Here is a 15222-nt window from a genome sequence, read left to right on the forward strand (position 1 = left end):
AGATCAAATGCCAATCCAGCTTTTTTTTGTTCTACCCTGGAGTATTACCCCCTTTATGTCAAGAATATCATAGGAATTGCACCACGTCTTATGAATTCTTGACGAAGTGCTACTTCTTGCCATCGTTCTTCATTCCTCGATCTCTGTGTTGTTGCAACCGGAGTGCGGACAAGTGAACTATGATGTGTGAAATCAATACTCTTAGCAACCCGGTTGCTTGGTAGTTAAAGGACAATAATTTCATTCTTAGTGCGTTGGTTATTAAATCATCATTCTAAGATTGATCCTGCTACCTAGTCCTTATTTCTGGTGCACTCTTCGGTCAATGAGTTAGGATTGTGTCAATACTTCACTCTCTTGATCACATCATCTTGCCCTAAAAAGCAAGATTATTCTCGAGCGTAGTAACATATCGGTGGTTCGTGATTTGCCGAATATCTTCTCGGAAGTGTTACCAGGTTGTCACCTGACCGCTATGTTGAGTTCGTGATCAAGTTGGTTTCTTGTAAACCACCCCTTCTCCAAGAATCTGTGTTGGATACCCCTGAGCTAGTTGGTTAAGCCAAACAATAACTTAGAGAGTTGGAAGATAAAATCTTGCCTAGCTTAGTTCATTTACAGGGATATATTTTTGTGTGTTAAAGATAGATGATATCTTCATTGATTGGTCCCTGTGATCAGTTGTTGGATCTATTGTCTTGTCCAAACTTTGATTTGAGTGTGGGCTATCCTCAAATCAAATCAGAGCAAACGATGTTTGTAATGTTGTCTTACTTTTGGTTGATCCCTCGAGCATACACCATTACATCTTTTGGTCTGACCAATGCTATCACCTTGTTCACATAATGGTGGAATTCCAGTGATATGGAAATTCCGATGAGTTGCTGTTGAGCCCATCAGCAGCATTTTGTTTCCTCCATGATCTGTGTTGAACATCAAGCTAGTGTTGGAAACTTACATAGGCATTATCTTCGTGCTAACCCATGAAGAATATGTTTGGTGTAAGAAGTGATTTTCTCTAGTTCATGTGCATCTGATGTAAATTGCTGCCATGAATTCGAGAAAGTTAGTTTTGCTTCCTCTAGAATCATCCCATGTCAGTCATGCATGTGCAAAGTATTCCATGGTTTGATAGGCTCGCTACCTCCACTCCATGTGTAATTCCTAACACCCCAAGCCACTGATTGATTTGTTCAAAGAAAAGGGAGTTTATTGTGCTAATACTAGTTCATGCACAACATTCCGTTATCCTCAATGATGGTTCCCTACCAGAACACGGTAGTGTTTTGTTGTAAGACTACCTTGCGGTCATGCTTGTATGCAACAACGTGTTCACATGTGTGTAGCTGAACCAGCTCATGTTTTGGAGCTTGCTATCGTAGTTCATTTCTCAAGAATCTCGCAACGTTATCTCGTCGATTTGTGTTGCAACTCTTATTTTCAGACATGTTGAGTCTGAAGTATCATGTTACTAACTAGATCTGAATCTCAGGCAGATATGATGGTTGGAACATTCCAACATCTGCATTTTGTTCCTAGCTTGCACCGCCATTCTGCCAATTCCCATGGACTTACCATGGGTCCCATCCATTTCCGATGATAAGAAAAATCATCCATTGCATTGTCTTCAACAAGGTAGTCCACATCATTATTAGGACCCCGATCCTAAGTCACACTGATCTAGCATATAACACATCATATCACTTTGCGGCCTCACGCACGGTATTCCACGGGTGCCACCTTACCTGGCCCGGGACCGTTTGCACCTTTTGGCTCATGTATATGATAGTGTCGCTAGCATCCATATGACAAAGAACTCGGGCCGACATGACTAGTCGTGAACCCAAAGTGGCACTAACTTACAGGGACAGGCATACATGAATCAACATCGAGCATGTCGGTCAGCAGCGTGCGAATCCGGGCTGTAGCACTGGGCTAACAGGACTCCGGTGAACCGGGCTGTAGTAGGTTAGGCAGGACTGCAGATGTCACCACGTGACATTTCCCCGAAGGGACAGACACAGGAACGAAGTGAATCACATGCCGGCCAGTCAAGTGTTCCGGAGCAGTAGTGCTGGGCTAGGAGGACTCCGGTGAACCGGGCTGTAGCGGACTACTATGGCTCATGGAAGCACAAGACAACATTTCCCCATAAGAGAGGCTACCAAGGATAAACAACTAGGTTGTCGGATCCCACACATACCAAGCATTTCAAATCATACACACAATATGCTCGATATGTGTAAATACAACATGGCATCACAGCAAGACTCTATGACTCAAAGTATGTATTCATTAGGCTCCGAGGAGCCAAGCATTACAAACATGGGTCTCATGACCCCAACATATAGAGCATACAAGCAACAAGCACATGTGGAAGCTTAACATGTCTGAGTACAGACATCTACAAATGAACACGGCTGAGAAGCCTGACTATCTACCAGATCCTGCCGAGGGCACAAGATCATAGTTGAGGTATCAAGCTAAACGTCGAAGTCCACACGGAACTACTAGCGACACTTACGTCTCTCTACAAAACATAAAATAGGCAAACGTGAGTAAAAATGTACCCAGCAAGACTTACATCAGAACTATCTACATATGCATCGTTATCAATAAAGGGGGTGGTGGAGTTTAATTGCAGCAAGCCAGCTTTGACTTGGTGGCTATCCTGAACTACGACTGCAAGTAACTCTTTTGAGGTGGCGCACATGATTCCACATATTCACCAATCAATACAACACTATGGATCCGCTCCCATCTCCCTACGAGAACGCCATCCATAGCACTCACGCTTATCTTGCGCATTTTAGAGTATCCACTTTCACTTGTCTATGAACTGTACAGGCAACCCAGAAGTCCATTACCGCGGACATGGCTATTCGAATAGATCATTTATAACCCTGCAGGGGTGTACTTCTTCACACATGCTCTCGCCACTTACCACCATGTACACGTCGTGTATCTCGGCAACCTTCAAGCGGAAGCCTAGCGAGGGAGTCGGCCACGACCTGACTAATCATACAAGTCTCTAGTCCAGGTTTATCGCCTATTCGGGTTCCATCCGCGAGGAGATCCGGCCGGAGTTTCACTCACATCCCCAAACGATGTGTGAAGGGTTCCCGAGACACCAAACGGGCGCCCAGTACACCATGCCATGGTGTATCTACAGCATCATAGCCCACCCCTAGGGTCAGCACTACGCACGGCCGCCAACACATATCCTATAAACACCAGAAAGTAGTTGCAACTCCTGGACAAAGGTCTAGGGCAGTTAATAAGTCGAGAGGGTCAATTAAGGATCCCAATGAGTGGTAGTAGCTGTTCATGGATCACAAACACAGAACTCAGTTCCTGAGGACGGTTTCAATGAGACAACCCACCATGTACTCCTTCATGGCCTCTCACCGCTACCTTTACCAAATCATGTTCGCACACTTAGCTCACACACAGTAGGACATGTTCATCACCATTCCAATTCATCCCGATGAATCAGACCTGACAAACAAGCATGAATGAGTAGGCACATCAGGGCTCAAACAACTCCTACTCATGCTAGTGGGTTTCATCTATTTACTGTGGCAATGACAGGTCATGCGGAGGAAAGGGGTTCAACTACCGCAGCATGTAACCATTGAATCGTTGTTGTCCTAATGCAGTAAAAGAGAGTAGGAGCGAGAGAGTGGGATTGTATCAGAATGAACAAGGGAGTTTTGCTTGCCTGGCACTTCTGAAGATAATATAGCTCTTCATCGGTGTCATCGAACTCATTATCGAAACCACGTTTATCAAGAGGGGACAAATACCGGCAACAGAGAAGGAAAACACAATCAATGCAATGCACAATATGATGCATGATCATGACATGTCAATATGCTGTGTTTTGAGCTAATGCAACTAACAACATGTTAAATGGAGTTGGTTTGAACCTTAGGTTCAAATTCAAACTCCATATGTGAGGGTTTAAATGCCATTTATATGATTTGGCCTAAACAACAGCCATAAGTTGTTCCAACATGCATGAAAATGGTACAGATGGATAGATTGGATTTTTTTGATCATTTTTCATATATAATTTATTTCATTTGGAGTTACGGTTTAATTGCTATGAATTTTAGAAGTTTTAACCATTTTCTGAAATAAATAAATCATTAATGATTTACTTAAAATCCTAGAAAAGCATTACTGCATTAGCCTGACGTCAGAATGACATCATCAGGTCAACAGCGTCAGCCTAGGTCAAACCTGACGCTGGGACCCACTGGTCAGTGACTAGGCTAATTAACAGAGACTGTTAGTGCTAATTTAATCCTAAGTAAAAGTGTCGGTGGGGCATGGGCCCACATGTCAGTGACTAGGGAGGGTAGTTAGTGACCTAATTAGTTTTAGCCTAATTTGACACGTCAGCCGGCCGGGGTTAGGCCGCCGGCGACCTCAACCGACGGCGGAGGCTCGGTGGACTTGAGCTACAGGCGGCGGAGACGGCGAATCAGACGGCGGCATCCGGCGGCCGTGGTCGGGGAAGAAGGCCACAGGCATCATCTTGGGGCCGTCCTGGCTCGTGTACCTCGGCGAGGAGGGGCAGTGGCTGTGGCCACGATGGTGCTTGTCGGCAGCGACGGCTGCGCGTAAGAGAAACAGAGTAGGGGAGGGAGAGCAGCGAGTGAGGGAGAGGAGAGAGGGGTCCAGAGCGGCAACGAGGGGTCCAGATCGGGGCCCCAGGTGGAAGCAGGAGGTGGAGCTCGGGCGCGCGCGTGTCGACACGCCTCTGACTACTGGTCGAGGTTTAAGACGATGGGGAGTTGGGCTGGGCCTCAGCCACAGTGACGGGCTAAGTGGCTGTGCCAGGTAAGCTGGCCCAAGTGGCTTCTCTTTATCTCTCTCTCTCTTATTTCTATTTTTGTTCTGTTTTTTATTTATGCAAATTTGTTTAAATTTGGTTTTCAAACCAAATCACTTTTAAAATTTTTGGAAATAGTTATGGGCACTAAATGAATTATTCCAGAGGCCCTCAACTAATTCCAAAATTGTTGGAGCATTTAAAAATATTTATAGTATTTAAATGCCCCAATTCAAATACAATATGAGTTAATTCAAAAATCCAAAATGGCCTAGAAATATGTGCATCATTTTTGGCAGAGGTTCTAGACCAAATCCAAAATGATGGACATTTATGAAGGGCATTTTGGGTTCCTTGAAATATTTTTATTTTGATCGTAGTTGAAATTATTATCTGCTAGGGTTTGAACAGTCCCCAATTCAAATTTCAAACAAATATAGACATGATACATGGATGCTTATGCAACTAGTTGCAATCAGGTTCTAGGGCTGTGACAACTCACCCCCACTAAACAAGAATCTCGTCCCGAGATTCAGGACGTGAGGTAAGAAGGCAGAGGGGAAACAAAGCCAACACAATCTTCTCGATCCAACTGCCCTTCTCAAAGATGTTGATTCCTTCTAACATATTGATCTTGACGTCCTTGCTTTCAGATCTCCATCCAACACGATGACGATGGAAAGAAACTCTACTAGGATTGATCTTCTCAAAGATCGAGCTATACAAGATCAACTCACGGAATGAGATGTTGAAACGCCTCAACTTGAGACACAAAACACATTGTGAGGGATGGAAGAACAAACAACAAGGTTTGATTTGGTGGGCAACAATCCCACACATAGAGAGATGGTGGATGGTGTCAAGGTGTTGAGGAAATAATTGCCATGATCCCATAATGGGGCACCTTGGGGGAGGTGACTCGTAGAGCTATTCCCTTAAATGGCAAAAGAATTACTTTTGATATCTAGATCATTGAAACTCTTTATACTAGCCTAAGGCAATCACAATTGACCGTTAGGCGGAGTTCAAAGGAATGGTATATCTGGATTCGAATGGATGATGTGGACTACCTCGTTGAAGACAACGCATTGGATGATTTTTGCCTATCATCGGAAATGGATGGGACCCATGGTAGGACCACTTTTGGAGATGATCCTGCATAGAAATTACTGAGAAGGGCAGCCCATGGGAGATTGGCACAATGGCGGTGCAAGCTGGGAACAAGATGCAAATGTTGGGAATGATTCTAGTAACTGGGGAAAAACTCAATAGTAGAGAGTGAATCCACTGTTTGAATGGTTATAGCATAATCGAGAAACTGGGAGCACAAGGATCCATAAGGAACAACTTCTAGATTAAGTTGCACTAAATCCTCATGGAGAAGATGGTCAAATAGCTCAATCAAGATACTACAATGATAGATCTTCCGGCTAGGTGTGTCGGCCAGAACATCAACCTTGTCGGGACCTACATCATAGATCTTGGAGAAGTTCCAACCATCATATCTGCCTGAGATTCAGATCTGGTTGGTAACGGGATATTTCAGACAGCATGTGTGCAAAAGAAAGGTTGCAACACAAATCGACGAGATGACATTGCGAGATTCTCGAGAATGAACTACGATAGCAAGCTCCAAAACACGAGCTGGTTCTGCTACATACATGTGAGCATGTTGTCCAAGACAAGAATGACCACATAATAGTCTTATAAAAAACACTATTGAGTTCAGTTTAGGATCCATCATCAAGGATTTCGAAGTCTTTACGCGCGCTAGACTTCTTTTCCTTGAACAAGTCAATCAGTGGCTTGGTGTGCTAGGGAATACATATGGAGTGGAGGTAATTAATCCACCAACCCATAGAGTACATTCACACATGCATAACTGACATGGGATGGTACCAGAGGAAACAAAAACAATCTTTCTCGAACTCACGGCGGCAATTTGCACCAAATGCACATCAACTCGAGGAAGTCACTTCTTTCATCCAAGCATAAGCTTCATGAACGGAACACGAAGACATTGCTTACAAAGTTTTCAACACTAGGTTGATGTTCAACATGAACCATGGGGGAGACAAAATGCTGCTGATGGGTTCAACAGCAACTCATCGGAATTTCCATATCACTGGACTTCCACCATCATGTGAACACGGTGATAGCATTGGTCATACCAAAAGATGTAATGGTGTATGCTCGAGGGATCAACCACGAGTAAGACAACATTAAGAACATCATTGGTTCTGATTTGACTTGACGATAGCCCATACTCAAGTCAAAGTTTTGACAAGGCAATAGATCCAACAACTGATCACGAGGACCAATCGATGAAGATATCATCTTTCCTCAACACACACACAAAAAGATATCCCTTAACATGAACTAAGTCAGACAAGATTTTATCTTCCAACTCTCCAAGTTGTTGTTTTGGCTTAACCAACTAGCTTAGGGGTATCCAACACAGATTCTTGGAGAATGGGTGGTTTGGAGGAAAACCAACATGATCACGAGCTCAACATAGCGGTCAGGTGACAACCTGGTAATACTTCCGAGAAGATATTCGGAACATCACTAACCACCGATATGTTACTAAGCTCGAGAACAATCTTGCTTTTCAGAGCAAGACGATAAAACTAAATAGGAAGGGGATTGATACAATCCTAACTCTTGGTCGAGGAGTGCACCAGAAATAAGGACAAGGTAGCACAATCAATCTTAGAATGATGATTCAATAACTGGCACACTAAGAACGAAATTATTGTCCTTTAACTACCAAGCAACGGAGTTGCTAGGAGTATTTATTTCACAATCATGATTCACTTGTTGGCATTCCGGTTACAATAACATGGAACCGAGGAATGAACAATGATGGCAAGAAGTATCACTGTGTCAAGAATTCATAAGAGGTGGTGCAATTCTCATGACAATCTTGACATAAAGATGGCAATACCCAAGGTAGAACAGAACAGAAGCGGGGTTGCATTTTGATTTGCGGAATACAACTGCTTTTGACCTAATCCTGGATATGGATGAGGTACTATAGTTTGTTTCTCCTAGTCATTCTGAAATAGAACGGCTCAAGGGACCACAAAGATAATAGACATCGATATCACAAATGCTCAACTACCCCTGTCTATCAATTGATAGACAAGGGCCAGAAAATAACTAAAGAGGGACAACCCAAAAGAACATATGATTTCCTGAATTATGGGTGCATAGATTAGCATGTCGAACGAGTTCAACACAATTCTTCTGGATAACCCATGCAGAAAGGTAGAACTGGCAGAGTCACAACATAGAATCAAGAACTCATCAAGAGCACTCTAGTTGTGATCTTTCGGTTCCGCGAGGAACTTCTGCCATAAGCAGTTCACGATATTTGGAAGAAGGATATACCATGAACCTCGAGGACTATCGCAAAGATTACTAATATCCTAAAGGTACGAGCAACACTATCAACATGAGGTAAGTAGAGTGGATCTTGGGTCAAGAACCCAGGAGTAGAATACCTACTACTAAATGGCATCACGGGATGCTTTCGAGAATGGTGGCCAGAATCATCACACCGGGAACACAAAACATGGCTAGATTACTAGGTGACTCACTAAAACACCTAGGGTCATAATAATATCCCCAACATATATACCGAGGCAATAGACTACCTCAACGCACCGGTTAGTGTTCTTATTCTGCCCAAAAGGACATTGGGAACGGAAAGAAAGGATTTGCAAATGCATCAGACTATTTAGTAATCTGGGATGACTCGGACAGCATAACGGCTGTAAATGCTCAAAAAGATTTGAGACATCCTGTAAAATGGTGGCATAACCACTCAACATCACAATATCAAGATTTTGAGATCTACTGTCATCACACCGAGGTAGTAGGAACTGAACTGGGGCTTGAATCCATCAATCCTATAAGTCTCTATCATAGTAACTCGTCATCCTGATAGATAGATGAGAAGGCCTAGTTTTTAATCCCCGTAGAAGAGAATAGGATGACTCAGATCAGAAGGGCATAAGGTAAAGGAGAAAAAAGAGCCATACATTCCCTTCCATAATCAATTCCCTTACATAACTAAAGCATTTCTAGACACAACTTCGACCAGTTTGTCTTGGTAATCCTACAGGCAGTCAGGCTCTGATACCAAAGCTGTCAGGACATCGATCCTAAGTCACACTGATCTAGTATGTAACACATTATATCACTTTGCGGCCTCATGCACGGTATTCCACGGGTGCCACCTTACCTGGCCCGGGACCGTTTGTGCCTTTTGGCTCATGTATATGATAGTGTCGCTAGCATCCATATGACAAAGAACCCGGGCCAACATGACTAGTCGTGAACCCAAAGTGGCACTAACTTACCGGGACATGCATACATGAATCAACATCGAGCATGTCGGTCAGCAGCATGCAAATCTGGGTTGTAGCACTGGGCTAACAGGACACCGGTGAACCGGGCTGTAGTGGACTACTATGGCTCATGGAAGCACAAGACTACATTTCCCCATAAGAGAGGCTACCAAGGATAAACAACTAGGTTGTCGGATCCCACACATACCAAGCATTTCAAATCATACATACAATATGCTCGATATGTGTAAATACAACATGGCATCACAACAAGACTCTATGACTCAAAGTATTTATTCATTAGGCTTCGAGGAGCCAAGCATTACAAACATGGGTCTCATGACCCCAACATACAGAGCATACAAGCAACATGCACATGCGGAAGCTTAACATGTCTGAGTACAGACATCTAAAAATGAAAATGGCTGAGAAGCCTGACTATCTACCAGATCCTGCCGAGGGCACAAGATCGTAGCTGAGGTATCAAGGTAAACGTCGAAGTCCACACAGAAATACTAGCAAGATTGACGTTTCTCTGCAAAACATAAAATAGGCAAACGTGAGTACAAATGTACCCAGCAAGACTTACATCGGAAGTATCTACATATGCATAGTATCAATAAAGGGGGTGGTGGAGTTTAACTGCAGCAAGCCAGCTTTGACTCGGTGGCTATCCTGAACTACGACTGCAAGTAACTCTTTTGAGGTGGCGCACAGAAGTCCACATATTCACCAATCAATACACCACTATGGATCTGCTCCCGTCTCCCTACGAGAACGCCAACCATAGCACTCACGGTTATCTTGCGCATTTTAGAGTATCCACTTTCACTTGTCTATGAACTATACAGGCAACCCAGAAGTCCTTTACCGCGGACACGGCTATTCGAATAGATCATTTATAACCCTGCAGGGGTGTACTTCTTCACACACACTCTCGCCACTTACCACCATGTACATGTCGTGTATCTCAGTAACCTTCAAGCGGAAGCCTGGCGAGGGAGTCAGCCACGACCTGACTAACCACACAAGTCTCTAGTCCAGGTTTATCGTCTATTCGGGTTCCATCCACGAGGAGATCCGGCCGGAGTTTCACTCACAGCCCCAAATGATGTGTGCAGGGTTCCCGAGACACCAAATGGGCGCCCGGTACACCGTGCCACTGTGTATCTACCGCATCATAGCCCACCCCTAGGGTCAGCGCTACGCATGGCCGCCAACACATATCTTATAAACACCAGAAACTACACTACTAGAAAAAGGGCTATAGATGGGATTGATACTATTGGCGCACCAGACAAGCGGTGCGCCATTAGTATATACTAATGGCGCACCACCTACTGATACGCCATTATAGTTGAAACTACTAATGGCGCATCTGGCACCGGGTGCACCATTAGTATCAATTTTTTTTTGACTAGTGCGCCTGTCCAAACATAGTAATGGCGCATCCAGACATAGTACGCCATTACTAGTTGTAACTAGTAATGGCGCACCTGCCGGAAAGTGCGCCACTAATGTTGTTTTTTTATTATATTTTTTATTCCCTTTTTTGCAAAACTACTAATGGCGCACTATTCCACCATGCGCCACGCCATTAGTATTTTTTTTTTGCAAAACTACTAATGGCGCACCACCAGGAGGTGCGCCATTAGTAACCTGGATTACTAATGGCGCATTTAGGGTTGGTGCGCCATTAGTAAGTGGGCAGCAACAAGATATTTTGGACAACCTCTCCTACCCACACTCACTTTCTCCCCACTTCATTCTCTCCACCTCCTCCTTGTCTCGGGTGCCTCCTCTTTTTCACCTCATTTCCACCATAGATTCATTCAATTTAAGTGGTTAAATTACCTTGTTTTGATAGGTAAGTAAGGGGGGAAGCTATATTTATGTTGTTCTCCCTACAACAATGTGCACATGCACTTTTTATGGCCTAGCTAGATCTATGTATATTCGTGGTGTTGTATATGTTTGTGGTGTTGCATATGTGTTTGTGTTTGGAGGTGTACCGGTATTTGAAATTCGATAGTTGCCAATATTTTGCCGGAATGTTGATTCATTTCCGTTTCGGCGAGAATTTTGGCATTAAGCATTCTTTTTGGTCCTATTTTTAGGGAAAGTCATGCCAAATTTTTTCTTGGTTCTAAAATATCATTTTGCTCTACCCCGCAGGCGACCATGGTCCGCATGATGACCGAAGGCATCGTGAATAGGTTTTTGAGGTCCGCGAAGGCCGAGATGCTTCAAAAGAACGAGACGGAGATAAGATGTCCGTGTCAAAGATGCAAGCTGAAGAGCCTTATTGCAGACCCGGAATCCGGGCAGGTGCGGGACCACCTGCTCTTGCGTGGTTTCATGGATGGCTATCAGTGGCAAGGTGATGAAGATGACTACGAAGTCGTCCATGGGGGCCGGGCAAGAAATGAGGAAGGGCAGCAAGACAACCACCGCGGCTCGGGCGGGCGAGAAGACGAAGAATCCCCAGGAGATGATCACGACGGTGATGCTGTACACAGTCATCATGTAGAAGATGCAGGACATGATGATGAGGAAAATGCCGGAGCAGTCGACGGGCATGATCATGAAGATGATGATGCCGGCGGAGCAGACGACGCTGGACCATCGATGGGCTGGGTGCAGGACCCTCATATTCAAGAGTTTCTTCTCAAGCAGACGGATAATGCAAGAGCTGCCGCCCGAGAGAAAGCCAAGATGGATCAACTTGAGTTAGACGCGGTTACTCCATTGTATGAAGGATGCAGGCCCGAGGATACCCGCCTGAAAGTAACGCTCATGGCTCTGGAGATGAAGGTAAAACACAAAATGACTGACGCATGCTTCGACGAGAACATGTCATTCTGGCATGAACGTCTTCCCGAGGGGAACAAGTGCCCGACCAGTTTGGAGGAGGCGAAGAAAATCGTGTGTCCTCTGGATTTACCGCACGTGAAATACCATGTGTGCATGAACAATTGCATCATTTATCGGGATGAGCACGCGGAGTCTACCATATGTCCGGTGTGCGGCGTCACTCGATACAAGAAGAGGAAGAAAGCTCCTCGAAAAGTGGTGTGGTACTTCTCGATCACTCCTCGTCTGCAGCGGTATTTTGCGGACCCTAAGGTAGCAAAGCTCCTGCGTTGGCACACGGATAGGGAGGAGAAGAAGCGAGAAGATGACGCAAATGATCCGGAGATAGATAAAAAAGACAAGATGCTGAGTCACCCTAAGGATGCGAGCCAGTGGCAAGCGTTGAACTTCGAAGACCCAGAATTTGGGAATAATCCAAGGAACATCATGCTGGGCGCGAGCACCGATGGAGTCAATCCGTTTGGCAGCCAGAGAAGCACACATAGCACCTGGCCTGTGTTTGTGTGGATGTACAACCTTCCTCCCTGGTTGTGCATGAAGAGGAAGTACATTCACATGAGTATGCTAATTGAAGGACCGAAACAACCAGGGAACGACATCAATCTGTATCTGGGGCTGCTGAAAGAGGAGCTTGACATGCTGTGGAAAACGCCAGCCAATACGTGGGACACCGCAGAGAAAGAATATTTCCCTATGAGAGCCGCGCTGCTCACGATGGTGCACGACTATCTCGGTTACGGATATGTCGCGAGGCAGGTGGTCCACGGATTTTCTGGATGCATCAGGTGCATGGATGACACAACGTATCGCCAGCTAGATAGAGATCCCGGGTCTTCGAAAACCGTGTTCATGGGACATCAAAGGTGGCTTCGCAACGATGACCCGTGGAGAAAACGCAAGGATCTGTTCGATGGTGAAACCAAACCCCGAGGACGCCCGCGTACGAGGAGCGGCGAGGAAATAGACAAGCTGTTGAAAAATTGGAAAGACTGCCCACTACCGGGAAAGAAGCAAAAGGCGCCAGAGCCGGGAAAGAAGCGAAAGGCGCCAGAGCCGCTGCTGAAGGTATGGAAAACAAGGTCTGTTTTCTAGGACTTGCCGTACTGGAAGATCCATCGTGTGCCTCACAGCCTTGATGTCATGCATATCACGAAGAACGTGTGCGAGAGTCTGCTTGGTACCCTGCTCAACATGCCAGAGAGGACCAAAGATGGGCCGAAAGCAAGGGCAGACTTGAAATCAATGGGCATCAGGCAGGAGCTTCATGCTATATATGATGATCATGATGATGATCATGATGATGATCATGATGATGAGGCGAAGCAGGACACAAAAAGTCGTCGCAAAGGCAAGAAGGCCAAGAAGACCGGAAATGACTACCCTCCCGCGTGCTTCACTCTAAGTTAGGAGGAGATCGAGCAGTTTTTCACCTGCCTCGTTGGAGTAAAACTTCCTTACGGTTATGCGGGGTAGATAAGCAGATACCTAGACCCAGCGAAGCAGAAGTTCAGCGGGATGAAGTCTCACGACTGTCACGTGCTGACGACGCAGATACTTCCAGTTGCAATCCGTGGGATCATGGACGCGCACGTCCGTGAAACCCTATTTGGCCTATGCAACTTTTTCGACGTCATCTCTCGGAAGTCTGTTGGCGTGAGGCAACTCAGAAGGCTACAGGAAGAGATCGTGGTGATACTATGCGAGCTTGAGATGTACTTCCCGCCCGCATTCTTCGATGTTATGGTGCATCTGCTGGTCCATATCATGGACGATATCATCCAACTCGGGCCGATGTTCCTGCACAGCATGATGCCGTTCGAAAGGATGAATGGTGTCATCAAAGGATACGTTCGCAACATGTCACGTCTAGAGGGAAGCATAGCCAGGGGCTTTCTGACCGAAGAGTGCATCTCCTACTGCACAAATTATCTAGGCATCGAGAACCCCATTGGTCTGCCCGTCAACAGGCACCTCGGCAGGCTCGCTGGATGGGGTCACCGTGAGGGTCGTCGCGAAATGCATGTCGACTTCGAGGGTCGACTCGCCGACTTTGAAAGAGCAAACCTAGTCGCGCTACAACACATAGACGTGGTCGATCCTTGGGTGGTACAGCACAAAACCTTTATTAAGAAGACGTACAATGATCGAGGCCAACAGAGGATGGACGGAGGTATACTCAAAGAGCACAACTCATGTTTCACGCGTTGGTTCAAGCAGAAGCTTCTGTCGTACCCTTTACATGAGGATTCTTCTGCGGAAGAACAACTCATATTCGCCTTGTCACAGGGCGCCGAGCACAACCTGATGACCTATGAGGCGTACGATATCAACGGCTACACATTCTATACCGAGGCCAAGGAAATGAAGAGCGATGGTTATCAGAACTCCGGGGTAACGATGGAATCCAACACCGGTAACGACAAGGACAGATACTACGGAAGGATCGAGGAGATCTGGGAGCTGAGCTACGCTGGAGAGAAGGTCCCGATGTTCCGTGTCAGATGGGCCAAGAGCGTCCTAAAAGAAGACCGGTATTTCACCACCATGGTTATACCCGAAGCCAAATCCAAGACCGCGGGCGCAAACGTCACCGCGAAAAATGAGCCATGGGTACTGGCTTCCCAAGTGGACCAATGCTTCTTCATTACCGACCCGTCAAAGCCCAGTCGTGTTGTCGTGAGGAGAGGCAAAAGGAAGATCATCGGAATGGATGGAGTAGCCAATGAGCAAGACTTCGACAAGTACGGCGACCCGAGGATCGAACATGACGACGATGATGAAGTAGCAGCATACACCACAAGAAGAAGCAGGACCACCCTACCTAAAGGACGTCCGTTCCACAGAAGAACTCCATTTACGAAAAAGAAGGGCAAGAAGATTGTGAACAGATAGCTAGCTAAGATCATTGTATTTAAATCGTAGCCTTCATTTCTCGATTGTATTTCATGGGCACTTTTTGAACTATCATGAATATTTTTAAATTTCATGGACACTCGATCTCGATCCCCCTCCATCTCGATCGCTATCCCACCTCGCCAGATTCGGTCCCCCTCGCCGCCGAGCACCCCCCGGTCCACCGGCCGCCGCCGCCGACCCCCCGCACCCTCGATTCCCCTACTCAACCGCCGCTGCCGACCCCCCGCACTCCTCCCC

Source organism: Triticum dicoccoides, chromosome 2A (assembly GCF_002162155.2).
Source record: "Triticum dicoccoides isolate Atlit2015 ecotype Zavitan chromosome 2A, WEW_v2.0, whole genome shotgun sequence".
Lineage (NCBI taxonomy): Eukaryota > Viridiplantae > Streptophyta > Magnoliopsida > Poales > Poaceae > Triticum > Triticum dicoccoides.